Below are 13,864 nucleotides of genomic sequence, written 5' to 3' on the forward strand. Positions count from 1 at the left end.
TTCTATTTTTGTCAAAGCTAGAATGCGCGCGTGCCCGTGCCTTGTGATCTGTGAATGGTTTGGTCCAGTCAGTGGCAAATGTCCCCCCAATAAGTCTCCAGTGCTTTAGAGGCCTTGGGGTTCAAATCCCATCTGTCCGACCCAAATTTTTTACGTTTTTCCATTGGCTACTAATTGCCTTCTGTAACCCCAGCGAGGGCCTCTCCCCTGGTAATTGAGCCTTAATTGAGCTCCTGGCATTTGGTATTGGTGGTTTTGGTGGGGGACATGGGCGGTCGGAGGTGGGGGGAGTGGGGGGTTTGCGTCCACCCCCAGCGGCACAGCTGTGCCCCGTTTTGTAACGGGTCCTTAGGAGGGACTGCACCGCCGTGGTTCGCGACTGGCGCAATCAAAGATGACGCGGTTTGAAATCTCGCAAAATGTGCGGTCTGTCACGGCGCCAAATGGCTTTTAATGGTTGCCTTTCAGCGCATACTTGTCACGGCGTTTGCCTTTTCTAAAAAGAAAAGGGCTAAAGTGTGTGTCTGTATAAAATTATTGGGATAGTGCTGCAGTGTAATGAATAGCACACTGCACTCATAATCCAGAGGGTGCCAGTTTGATTTGATAGCCTGCCGTGGCAGTCGAAACGATGGGGAAAGTTTCTCCAAATCCCCCCCCCACCTCCTTGCGTCTGTCCGCCCAGCAGTATAAATGTGGTATGTGTGGTGGGGTAAAAGTGTGTGTACTTCCACCTCCTTTCAAAATGCCTAGCCAGTGTGGGAAGGAGGTCGGTCAAATCTTGGGATAGTGCTGCGGTGTAATGAATGGCACGCCGCACTCGTAATCCAGAGGTGGCCGGTTCCATGTGATCCTCCGCCAGCAGTGGCATGAGCATGCGAATGCGGAGGGTGCACGTTAACCATGTTATCATTGTTCTTCTTCCAGCACCCAGACGGTAATAATACCCGGTGAACTGGAGCAGTACCTGGCGCGGCGCGAACGGCGCTCGTCCTAACAAAATACCCACAACCGCCCGTGTGGCGGTTTGCCTCGCTGTCAAAACAAACACTCTTTTTACGGAGGTGTTTCCGGCGCGAAGAGTAAATCCTTAACTTTTGGAGTGTGGACAAGGAGAGAAAGGGGGGGGGGGTTAAGAGAGTTGGGGGGGGGGGGGGTGCGGACGGCCGTCTCAACCGGTGTGTGCAGCCGCGTTTGTTTCGCCGCCAAGCAAACGTTTCGATTGCCGTCGCAGGAGATCGGCTGCGAAGAAGAGAGGGTGGGGTGTGTGCGGAACACTTCACCGCGAGGCTCGGGGACATCGACCTCGAGCGAAACTCGGTCTCCTTGCCAATCCAGCTCGGCGCTTAGGGGGAAGTGGGTCCCAGACTGGGGCTGAAGGCCTCCCTTAAGCTGCTGACATATCTTTGATTAGGCTTTCAAACTAGTGTCGAAAGTGTATTTGTGCATTATCTGTGTCTGTATTTCTGAAAACCAGTGGTCTGTAACCTTTCCTGCAACCTTGCACCCCTTTGGTTCTCAATCGTAATTTTTTTATCATGTTAATGAATACATAGGGTTTGATGAAACAAAGTAGTTGTATTTATGTGCCCGTGCTTAATATGCGTTTCGATGATTTGCCTTCTTAAAAAATCTGTCTCGCACCCGCCGAAAAGGGCATCTCGCACCCCCAGGGTGTGCATGCATCCCAAGTTAAGAGCCAATTCTGTAAAGGCAGCTAAGCGGGGGTCGAGCCCAGCTTGTTCTTGGATGGGTTATTTCCTGAGAATATGACATTGTAGGTTTGTATTGCGGGGCGGCCAAGAGACGGTGGCGGTACAGCAATGGGGTTTTGATCCATCTGTGTGGAGGTTTGAATTGTCTCCCCCCCCTCTCCTTGTATAAACCAGTTTTTCTCAAGGTGTTTGGTCATCTCCAATGCAGAAGAACCCCTCCTTAAAAAAGAGACTTGAGACTCCGTGAGGCTTTTCCCAGAGTGAATACAGGACATTGATGCTTTGGTCTCGATTGCCTCCAGTAGGTGGGGCAGCCCCAAGCGTGTCCAGCTGTGGAGGCGAGCCACTGTCTAAACACTGCGCAGCCCATCACAGCGATCAGCGTTCTATTGTCATGGCATTGAACCAGCACCGAGCCAGCGGTGGAAATTCCACATACACATGGCAGGAGGAGGCAGTCTCTTCATAGGACCAAGCGAATTGTTGTCTCTGATTTTTAAGCCGCGGCAGTCGCGTCCTACTTGGAAGATGGATTAAAAGAAAAATCTCCGGTCTTTGCGCCTAATGAGAAGCCCTCCCCCCACACCCCCTGCTGTATTCGTTTGAGTAAACAGTAGGGATGGCGACTTTGGGTGCAGAGGCGGGGCGGGGAAGCACAACGTCGTGAAATTAAGCGGGAGAAGAGCGGCGACGACGATGGACGGTGAACACGCTCATGATCGAACGCTCGCTAAGCAACGCGATGGAACCCGCGAGCAGACCGTGAAGCCAATGTTGAGGCTTTGGCAGGCAGGCGGCAGGGCTGTCGCTGCGGTGAGGAGCGAATGCGCTTGGCGGCATGATCATCGCGAGAGCGTGCGCACGTGTGAATGACCGCAAGAGCCCTTCCACCAAAGAGACTGGTCTGAAATTACAATAACTTTCACTTCGGTGACCCCCCTTCACCAGTAGAGTAGACATGGCCGCTCATATTTTGCCAGTGTGGTGCGACCTCGACTTGAAATGGCAAGTATTTTTTTAGCCGCCCGCCAAAAAGTAAATAAACAAACGGGCTATGCCTCCTTTTTTTCCCCCTCCGTCCAACGTTGTGCATCGAAATGTTTTCGTTTTATTTTTGGAGCCGTGTGCAAGAAAAACTCGGCGCTCCACAAAAGCTACTGTTTACGTCGGCGCGGGCTTTTCCAAAGGGCCCTTTTCACACGCGGAGAAATAAGCCAGGATTTTTTTTGATAGATGAGGTTTTCGCTTCGGTGGGTTTACATTTTTTTCCCATCACAAGCTACACGTGGAATATGCTACGTGCATTATTGTGTGTTTATTGAACCGCGCTACATAAGGTTGCTCATTCCAGCTGAATTCATTCGGCTTGTTTACGCAGAGCCTCTCTCTTGTGTGACTTTTTTTTTAAGGGGGGCCCCCCCCCGATAGGCTGCTGATACTTATTGCGATGCCTGGGGGATCTTGTATTCCTGCGTCGATCTGTACGTTGTTCGAGCAAACTGTAGACCTCTGCGTTAAAGAGTTCTACAGTTTGCTGTAGAACTTGCAAGTTCGTGTGTTTTATTTATTTTGAAATCAATTGAATGCTCCATACCGGGTGCAGTTCGTGGGCAATTATGGAACGCATGGGCGGGAGCGAGCGCCTAACAGAGTTGGAGGGCTCCATTGATGGACTGGCTTATCGGCTTGTTTTTACGTCGATACACCGGCGGCTGGTTTGTTATTTGCATCAAATCTCTGCAGTACAAAAGGTGGGGGAATTAACTGTTAGAGCAATTGATACATTTTCTATTAGGAGTCTCACTATATAAATCTGACAGATTAACAGGTGTGGCTCAGAGGTAAGAGCGCTGAGCAGGCACAGCTTTGAGCGCCTGGGTTTGAATCCTGATTGCAGCCAGCGGTGACGAATATCTGAATTGCTCCCTGGGCCTCCCTTAGATTTCCTCCATTCAAATGAATACCTGGTGCGAGACGTCCAAGTTGCAGGGTGGGTCCCGTTCACCGCTGAATCTCAGAACGCGCAAGCAGTTCGCGTAATCTTTATTGGGAGAGGCGTAGTGCCGTTGTTTTTATAGACATTGTACTCATCGCAGAAAACTGTAGCGACACGACCGGACTCTATGGTAGCTGGGCCCAAACTGCTACACACCCTTCCGCATGGCCTTGTCGGAGCCTCGGTGCCAATAAAGTAATTTTATTTTAGTTTTCCTTCTGGATACATTCCGATGACGTATACTTATGTCATCGGAATGGAATCGGAAGAAAAACTGATAAGGTACGCGTATATCATCGGAATGAGAGAAAGGATTAACATCAGCACTAGGAGACATAGGCAGCCTGAAGGCAGGGCGCTCGCCACACCATGTCCTCGTGCGCTACGCCACCCTTAATATGCGCTCGCTAACAGCACTTTCCCCAATGTTATCGCACACTATACGGGGGGGGGGGGATCTTTGTCTTTTGTGCGTGGGTATCAGCATCTCTCTCAGCTCGCCCTTTTTTAAGCGTGTAACCTTGTCGTGACGGCCACGGTGCCTATAGAGATTGCCGCCTCTTCCTCCTCGTATTTTGACACCAAATTGTACCGCATTATCGGGGACTGTTAAACAGCAGATGGTGCTTAATTTCTGCCGCGGCACCGGCGAGCGTCGACGGCTCTGGCGAACTGCGCCCTGGGATCCGCCGCGTTCGCAAAGCAGATGGGGGGGGGGGGGGGGGGGGGGGGAAAGGGGCTGGCGTCGACATGCTTCTTTTCCTCCTGAAGGACGGTGACACGCACACAGACAAACGTGTGTACGCGCGCACGGACCCTCCCCGGCGCCGCGATCGTAACACGCCGTGTGAACGCAGCTGGCATGCCCGGTCGCTCGTCAAAAACCGGCGCGTAATTTGGAGGTGACCGCATCGCTTCTTCTCCCGAGCCTTCCGCTGCCGTCAAATTAACAGCGAAATGAAGAGGGGGGGGGGGGGGGGGGGAGGGAGCCCTCTGGAAAATAATTTTTGCCCGTGCAGTCGAACACAGTTGACTGACACCGCTGAGACAGGGCCGGCCGGCTGGCTCCCCGCACCGCTGCCACGAAATTTGACGCGACGTGGAACCGCGGGGAAAGGGCACTTCCAAGTTGGCCGCGTCGTCAAAAACGTGCTCCCCGCCTCCGCGTGCCGCCTCCACGCGCTCCTAGCGGATGGCGCTCGTTAAGCAGTGATTCGCTCTTATTTATCTTCACCGAAATCCGTAATCACAGCCGCGATGAGAGAGAGAGAGAGAGACGAAGCTCTTTCGTGTTGCCCGAGCCAGAGCGCCTGTGACCCCGAGGTTTGCGGATGATGCTCGGCGGATGGGTCGGAGCGCGCAGGTCAAGCGGCGCTTTCGCTTGTCGGGTGAATCTGGACGCCAGGGCAGGCGCAGCGTCACCGAGGGTTGAGATGTGCTGCGCAAGCTAATGGCGTCCCCTCCTGCCCCCCCCCCCCCGGGTGGATGAATTTTCCAGAACAACGCCACCTTATTTTCTTTATCGTCCGAGTTTTAGGTCATTTACGTATTGTAATGTTGATTTCTAAGGGAACGTGTGATTGTGTGTACACATGTAATGTTAAACAAAAACGCGCCACCAAAAATCCCAAGCCAACGCTGGAATGCGCAATCCCACGCGAGAGTAGTTGCCGCTGTTGCACAGCGCAGGGCTAAGCTGGGACAGCTCTGGCGCGTTACGTTTACTTGCAGCGCCATTGCGAAGCAATTGCTTTGCACGCTTTTCACTTTTGCGAGCTTCGGGAGTGAGATTTCCCCCCCCTCCCCCCCCCCTTTTAGTTTTCAGGGCTTCCCAAAACCTCCCTGCGGTTGTATGCAGAATCACCGTATTATTATGAGAATGCACTGAAATGCCCTTTACCCAGGAGAGCCGTGCTGAGTCTCAACTCATTTTCTGGAGTGGGGGGGGGGTGGGTGGGGGTTGCCTTCATTTGGTTGTTTGACCAGTCCCAATTCACGCGGGTTAAACTTTCGGGAGGAAACTGGGGTGTGCGGCGAAAACGCACGCATAGGAGGGGGATGGCACTTCAAGCTCTGCAGAGGCCACGGACAGACGCAGCTCTTTGAATCTGTACAGTGGAGCGTACCCCATTGCTGTACCACAGCATTCTGGCCAGCTCGCAGGCCTACACCTACAGCACCTGGTACTCCCAGGGCAGTCTCCCATGCGTGTAGGAACCGGGGTCAAGCCAGCTTAGCTTCTGAGATTTGATGAGATCGGGTGCATTTAGGGTGATGTGGTTGTGTAATGGTCCTGGCGTGCAAATCCGTGTCTCCTCAGTTGCTGCTTTGCATCAAATTAACGGTGGATTAGCGGTGCTCTGCTCGTCGAATTATATGTTTTTTTTTACATCGCCCAGACCGTAATGGAGCTAGCTTTAACTCTGATGCTCTTCGTGCATGATTTATATCTTGCCCGTTAGGATTACGAGTTTCCACCACCGTCGTACCCACGTGCTTTCAAGCCTGGACATTACCACATGCTACACGGCGTAGATTCATGCTGTATTTCCAAGTTGTGCGTTTAATCGTCAAATTCCACACGTTGCAATGGCGCCGAGCATATCCAACGATGCGGAATTTCATGGCATAGTGGTTCCACAGTGGCGAGATGTTAATAACCTCACCTGGTATACAGGAGGTCGTGGGTTTGATTTCGACTCTGACGCCTGTATATTTGGAGTTTTGCATGTTCTCCCCGTGGTAGCATGGATTTTTTTTCTCCGGGTCCTCCGGTTTTTCCCTCCACATTTAGAATCAACATCACGCGTTTAGAGTATTTGGCTGCTATAAATTTCCACGTGATGAGACACTAAGTTGAGGTCTCATTTTGTGGCCAGTTGGCTTCTGAAAAATAGCTATACAGCTCAGTGGGCCTTGCCTGGTAAAACAAAAAAAGTTTTTAGTTTTACAGGTACGAAGACTCGATGCACCCTCGGAAGCTGCACGGGACAACGATACGTGTGCGCGCGCGCGCGCGTGTGTGCGCTGACCAGGCCCGGCCCTGCTTGGCTTCCGGGATCTGCCAAAATGATGAGGCTTTTTGCCGGGTTAACCGGCAGCGTCCCCGGCGAGCGGGATCTGTCCCCAAACGATCGGCGCAAGCCACGCGTCCCGCGTCTCCTGAATAATTACCGCTCGCATCGCATTTGCCTCCCGCTAATCTCAATAATGGCCCGGAGAGGACGTCGAAGCAGGAGGAGGGGGGGGGGGGTGGAAGGGGGGGGGGGGTTGGGAAAAAAGGCGATTGGTTATTAAATGCTCTGATTTTTCTATTTGCTGCGATCTTGCACGCCTTCTCCCTGCAGTAATGAAAATTGTGGAGCGTGCTGATTGTGTGTGCACTACCCACCTAGCTCAGTAATTGGAGAGAAAAGTCAAGATGGGCCTTTTTTTTTAAAAGGGGCGCGGAGGGGGGGGGGGCCCCGCTGTGGTGGCAGCTTTACTCTCTCCCCGTCGAGTGTCGGGGAAAATTGTATCTGCCTCTCGCCTTTTTTTTTATTTTTCCCGTCTTCAGGCCTGACATCTGCCTGCCGCACACACGCGCACGGTCATGTTTTCGCAGCTGAGAACGTCCCTCGGATAGAAGTTGTGTTGTTTAAAAATGTGCGCGTTCTAGCTAATTGCGTATGTGTCGCATTACATCATGAGCACAATTTTCTCATTTAAAGGAAATGATGGGGCGGGGGGTGGGGGGGGAAGGAAAGCGGGATCATATTTTTGCGCATCGTTTGTCTTGGGATAACCGCGCAGCGCAAGTTGTGTTATTCTTTCGGGGAGCATTTTAAACTCAAGTTACCCAGCGTCAGCAGTTGGAGGCCCCGTCCATCTGTGGCCTTGTTTGGGGAGGCAGTCCTGCAGTTATTCCCGCGGAGTTCAAAACTTCCCTAGGATCTTTGACTCGCCGATGTATCATTTAGTGTCGCCCAAGATGTTCTGGCGAACCAAGGGGAAGATCCGAGACCAGACGGTAGGGGGGGGGGTACTTACTTTGAGGGAAATTATTGGAGGTCGCGTGTCCGCTATGCGACAGCCGTGGGATCTACCAGAGGGGTAGAAAGCGTTGCAGAAGCGTGGTGGCATCAGCGGCTTTGGCCATGAAAGGATCCAAATGTTGATCTTGATTCTGGGCAGGACTCTGACTCTATTGAAGGTGATCTGTGCAATGCGGTAATTCTGTACCAATGGTATAAAAAAGTAATCACCACATTCGTTTCTATCACTGATGCAGCAACTGCGTGACAGTTGTTTTTGTTGTTGGTTTCTATTTGCTTCGTCGCTGTACTTTATAATAATTTGTTTTGTTTTGGCGTGTTTTGGTGACCCAGGTGAATCAGGCAAATGACACTACGCTGGCTTCTTGAGTTCTCAGCTGGTTGCAACAAAACGAACTTGGGAACTGAATTACAACCAGAAGGATGTTGTTCGCCAGAAAAGCAGGGCACCCGAACAAAAGACTTGTTTTGGATTGGGAACATCGCAGACTGGGACGGACTTAAACCACAACCAGCGGGTCGTCCAGGTTGAAAGACCCAGAGGCAATATTGAGAGGGAGATGACAGCCAGAGCTGCCACCACGGGGCTCCCAATGACCTCGCCGTTGCTAGCCCAGTCATGGGAGAATGATGGATGGATATATCCGCGGCTGACGCTTGGAGCAAAAGGCAGTGTGGCCTTTCCTCTGCTCTGAAGCAAATACGACGTTCGTTAGTTGTGCAATGTTCCTTGAGGTCCGTACTCGTTCTCTGCAAATATTCACGGTTTTTTTCTGTCTTTCCTTTTGTTGTTGTTGTTGCTCGCGCACCACGGAGATCTCCCCTGTCAAAAAAGCCGGGAAACGGGCTCAACGGGATCATTTGTAGTCACAAATTAAACCTCTATCGCTTTAAACACCAGGGCTGATGTATAGTTTTCCTGTCGCAGCAGGGCATTGTAAATGACAAATGCAGTGAAACTTTTTTTTTCTTTTCAATTTGTCCTTTGTGCAGCGCTGGCAACGCAACCTTTAAATTAATCTTTTTATTTTATTTTATTTACCCAACGTTGAATATTTGAGTTGGTCGGAGTCTGAATGCGCGCTTGGTGGAGCAGGCCCGGCATCCTCCCACGTGGCACCTGCGAATGTGTTTCCCCCCCCCCTCTCCCCCTGCCCCTCGTAACAATCTGCCGCACGCAGGTGGACGAGCCCCGAAACAACGGCCAAGCGCGCCAGCCAGGATCGTGTCGTGCAGAACTCTTCCGTGTCCCCCCCCCCCCCTCCCTCCCAGTGGGCATTCCGAGTCCGCGTCACAGTTTTGCCAAGTCTCCTGTCCCAGAATTCCGAGCGGGACTCGTCGTGCGCCCCTATCGCCCGACCTGCAGGCCAGCGTTGCTCGGCGCGGGGGGGGGGGTCCGATTACTTTGCCGGACGACACGGTGCCATACGCGACCGTTTATTTATTTGTTTGTTGTACAATAACTCTTTGGATTTTTGCCCGACCACCCACCCCCCACGCCCCCCCACGCTCCCCCCCCCCCCCCCCCTTGTGTGTGTTAGTGGTCGTTGGCTGAGCTCAAGCGATAAAACAAATGTCCGGGGACAAAGGCGATGGTTTTTCAGCATCGTCGTCGGTGTGAACCAGGTGTAGAGCAGTTTGTTTGTTGCACGCTCGAACAAAGTGACTGGCAAGTTAGCGAGAATACTCCATGTGATAAATAAGTGCTCCGGGCAGTTATTTGTCGATCCACTGCTGGATGACGCTCTCTTCACAGAATGTCGGTCATGCGTGACCACTTCAGTTTCGGTTCAGTTTATTTTGAAGTACACTGTGAGCTAAGATGCTCTTAAGTCAGGTGTCATCTATAAAAACAACAGACTGTTTCCGTGACAGATGTAACAAACACATCAGAAAAAAAATAATACAAATGAATTTAAAAAAAGGTAATAAATAATATTATTTCAAATGTAAAATGTATCTTTTAAAAGTTTTAGCCAATTAAGGAATCAAAAAGTGCAAGATTAGGCATAAATAGTGCCAGTGGTAAAACACCATTTCTCAAGAAACGCTTAATTGAAATCTCCAATAAAAAAATACTTCTTCACGCTGGTCACTTCACGGGTTGGCCAGGTGTGGGTGATGGGGGGGAAGAGTGTGGGAGGGCTGGGACCAGGACTGTTTCAGATATCACTTGCCACTGATGGCAGCTGTAGCCAGGAATTGAACCCTGGATGTCGGGTTCGTAGCGCAGTGCATCCGCTAACCACTGCACCACCGTACCCTCCCCCCAACCCTGCGTGATCGATACCCTGCCAAAAGCAAGACGGGTCTCGATAAAAGACGGCTGAAAAAAGACGTGCCATTCACGTCAATAAAAAAAATCAGTTATTTACCCATTTTAAAGTCTCAACTGAGTCTTGAATGTTGTATTTCAGGAGGGCTCCCGTGTGAGCTGTCTGGCCACTACCTTCACGAGTGTTTTTGTGTTTGTAACCAAAGCGGCTGGGGGAGACGAGTCGCGCGCGATTAAGATGAGGCTCAAATATCCGCACAGAAATCCCCCCCCCCCCATGCCTCTCTCATTGGTCGCACACCACACTCCAGCGCACATCTCATTTTGTCCACACAGTCCCCAAAGACAAATATCTCCCACCCCCCTAACACCACGCCCGACTGCTTTTGTTTCCCCAGGTAGAAATGTTTACACACTGCACCAGGTACTTATTTGAGGCTGAGTGAACCTAGGGGAGGCCCAAGACCGGCTCTAGATAATTGTCACTGGTGTTTGTGGCCGTGAGCGTAGCGCTAACCGCTACACTACAGTCCCCAGCACATGTTGGCACAAACTAACCCCTTGCCTCTTCCCCCGTTTCCCCTGGCGATCGGATAAAACTCAAAATGGATGTGTGGCACTTGATATCCACGTGTGCTCTGTTTGTTCTGTTACCTTTTTTTAATTACTTTTTCTCAAAAAGAAAATCCGTATTAATTTGGCAACCCATCTTACTGCAACTGCAATCTTACAAACCGCCACCTCGGTTCTGCAGGTTGGGAGTACTGACGACAACCATTCGCCGAATAAGTGATGGCGACATCACCCATGGCGCTTGTGCCAGGCCAGGTGCAATTTGAGGCCATCACGTGAAGCATGGAAGGCTCCGCTGCTGGCAGTAGATCAGGGGACGACTCTGTTGTGTGGAAGTTTGTCGACTGAAATGACTGGCGGGGGCACGACCTGTGCTCCCTACTGTGCCAGCTTTTGCTGCATTTTAGCCGCCTGGCTCTGCTCGTTGTGAGTGTCACCCCACCCCGCGCTCTGCGTTGTTGCTGGTGGGCAGCTGCCTCCAGCTGCTCAGTAGCGTCTTTCACACACACATACACGCGATTATGTCTGTTGGCTCAACGGATGCCTCGTGGATTGCAGCCACCCACAGAGATTCTCCACCACGACGTGGCACGGCCTTAAACACGGGTGCTGCATTTTGCCGCGATTGATTTTTGTTCACGAGGCGACCGTCGACACTCTCCCTTCGTTTTGGACAAACGAGAACATCGTTTTGTGCCCATACCGCGATTATTTGGCACTATTTATGCCTGAACGGGTTTCTTATGCACCGCGATCGTTTGCTCCCACGCCCCCCCCACCCCACCGCAGGATCCCCAGAGCAGCATTCCCCGCGGATTTTCCGAAGCGTCCTCTTTCCACGGTTTCCGAGACGGGCACCGGAGCATTTTCTACGGTGACTGCGTCCAGCGCAGGCCATCGCTGACGGCTGGGGCGCACCGCCCCGGGAGAGACGGTGGTTCGGTGGGCGCGCGAGGCGGGTGATCAGGGCGTCTCTCCCCGACCGCCTGCCTGTCCCCTCCGCTTCCCGCTGCTGCCTTCGGTCAGAACCTGCTGCTCCAGCTGCTGCTGTTGCTGCTGCTACTGCCTGCAGTGGGTGGCCGTAGTCACCAGGAAGTGCCACAGCCTTGGCTGGAGGTGAGATGGCCTCAATGCTGCCGCCCCTACCCTGCCACCCACCATCATCATCATGAGTGCTTTGCTTGGGAAGTTGAGTTCAACCATATGGGCAAACACGTAGGGGAATGCTACAGACCATTCGTCCACACTGCAGATTCCGTCTTCTTATTTTTTGATATTGTGTGCTGTCTTAAGTTCTGTCCCGTCCCTTTTTTTATTGTCGCTATTTGGGAAGAATTATTGGTCATTTTTAACATTGTGTCGTAAATTTAGTGGATTCTAGCAGCAGCAGGAACCCATGACGTGTCAATCACGATCTATCCTCTGCTGATTCTCTAACCCATGCAATTCCACTTCCTGTCTGAGTGTAATCCCGTACATTCACCTCCCTTGTGCTTATTTTCCCGCATTTCAACTTTGTTACATTTCTCTTTGTCAGTGTTCATGTTTTGGATTTTAATATGCCATCGCGGTGTTATTTGCTGATACAGATTATTTTGTTTAGTTTGCATTAGTATGTTGATTTCCTCTCTCTGACTGCGTTTTCCAAAAGCATTCCAAACCTACGCTTATCCGGCAAAAAGGTCTGACTTTTGAGTTGATGTACGTTTTGCACATTTCATAATGAAGATGCCATCGGTGCAGGGGGCGCTTGGAGTAGAGGGGGACCGATTGGTGAGATGGGAGGAGATGTGGTGGAAAAAGATTTGAGGACGGCAAATGTGACGAGAGACGAGTGTCAGAATAGAAGCAGCTCGTGGAGAAAGATTATCTGAGCAGGTGACCCCATGCAGAAACGGGGACTTATAAAAATATACAAGTCTCTGGGTATCTCCAAGTCTGGCTGTCTCTCTCATGCAAGTCCATGTGACGGCATTAGACTCTATTGCAAGTCTATGGTCCTCCAATGCACGTCTACGGATCCTGTGCGTAAGGATAGTGGATGTCACGAGAGAAGATGCACAGAATAATAGCGCACGGAGCCAGAACATCTGGCCAGCTGACCCTGTGCAATAATGTAACTTTTGGCTCAGAAGCAGAATATAAATTTAAACAATGGTTGTCAGCTAGCGAATGAAATACGTTTTCTGTATATTTTTTTTTACGTGTAGTAGTGTTTTACAGCCTTGGTGTGGTTGGGACAACCAGAGTTAAAGCATCATCGTGAATCTTCGCGAATGCAATTTGACAAAACACAGCTCAAGAAACGCTCGCCATGCACGATAGCCGCACGCGCGTCGTGCATCTGTGCACGTTCACAATTTTATAACGGGATAAAAGCGTGCTCCCCATTCTGCGTAAATCCTCGCGACCGTCGCCGTCCGGTTGTGTTTGCGAAAGAGAGAGTTGCCGCTTTGGATTTGTACGAGATTGGATTAATGGTATCCACGGAAACGGCTGTTAACTGGATCCAAAATGTGAGGGGTGGGGGTGACCCTGCCATAAATAATACATTTTCCAAAGGTGCATTTCATCAGCTGTGTTGCCCCGTGGCCCTGTCCTGTGGCTGGCTGGTCTTAGCTCCGCCTGGATGGCCCAGCCCGTTGATGCTTCCTGGATTTTGAAAAAGTTTTCCTGACCCGGATTTCGCAAATGCTGTAGGTTTGCTAAAAGTAAATAAAAACCTAGCCCCGTTGTCCTGCGCATGCCACACGCACATTTTTTTTTAAACCCCAGAATAATCGTTTTCTTTGGTGGTTGCCTTGTAAAAATCTATTGTTGTGCTCCTTCTGTGCCCCCACACCAATGCCAAATTCGCCGACCTGTACTACCGACCGGCATGGTGAAGTATAGTCGAATAACCCTGATGACCTACATGGCATGAGGGTGGGGGGGGGACCCTCATCCATCAGAGGATAGACAAAAAACGTCTCTCCGTGTACAATTCTGGAGAACGATGCCTAACTCGTGGATCACAGTTGAATTTTTAACAATTCCCCTGCTGTCGGATGTGTCGTGGTTCGCACGTTTTCTTCAAATTATCGTTTTGCCATTGTTAGTAACGCTCTCGTCCCTTCTGGGACACACGCGTTTGCAGCCGCACTTCCGACTTTTTTCCACGGTTTGGCTACGAGTGGTGCGGACAGAAGTTCGACGTACATGCATCTTTTGGGACGAGGGGGCAGTCGCGCACGCGCGCACCCGCGATGGTTAAAACCCCGGGCTGTGACTC

General features: G+C 51.2%; 1 protein-coding gene across 2 annotated transcripts in view; it reads left to right on the forward strand.

Annotated features, from left to right (window-relative positions):
• The window catches only part of LOC103091758 (repulsive guidance molecule A), a 124,089-nt gene that overhangs the window by 50,090 nt on the left and 60,135 nt on the right, over nucleotides 1–13,864 (forward strand). For both annotated transcript variants that reach the window (XM_032973960.2, XM_032973959.2), the window contains exon 3: nucleotides 11,383–11,709. The gene's annotated coding sequence lies outside the window, so the exon portion shown is untranslated. The remainder of the gene's footprint in view (nucleotides 1–11,382; nucleotides 11,710–13,864) is intronic.

The sequence above is a fragment of the Petromyzon marinus genome, chromosome 52 (genome assembly GCF_048934315.1).
Source record: "Petromyzon marinus isolate PM22_M1 ecotype Great Lakes invasive population chromosome 52, UKy_Petmar_22M1.pri1.0, whole genome shotgun sequence".
Classification (NCBI taxonomy): Eukaryota; Metazoa; Chordata; class Hyperoartia; order Petromyzontiformes; family Petromyzontidae; genus Petromyzon; species Petromyzon marinus.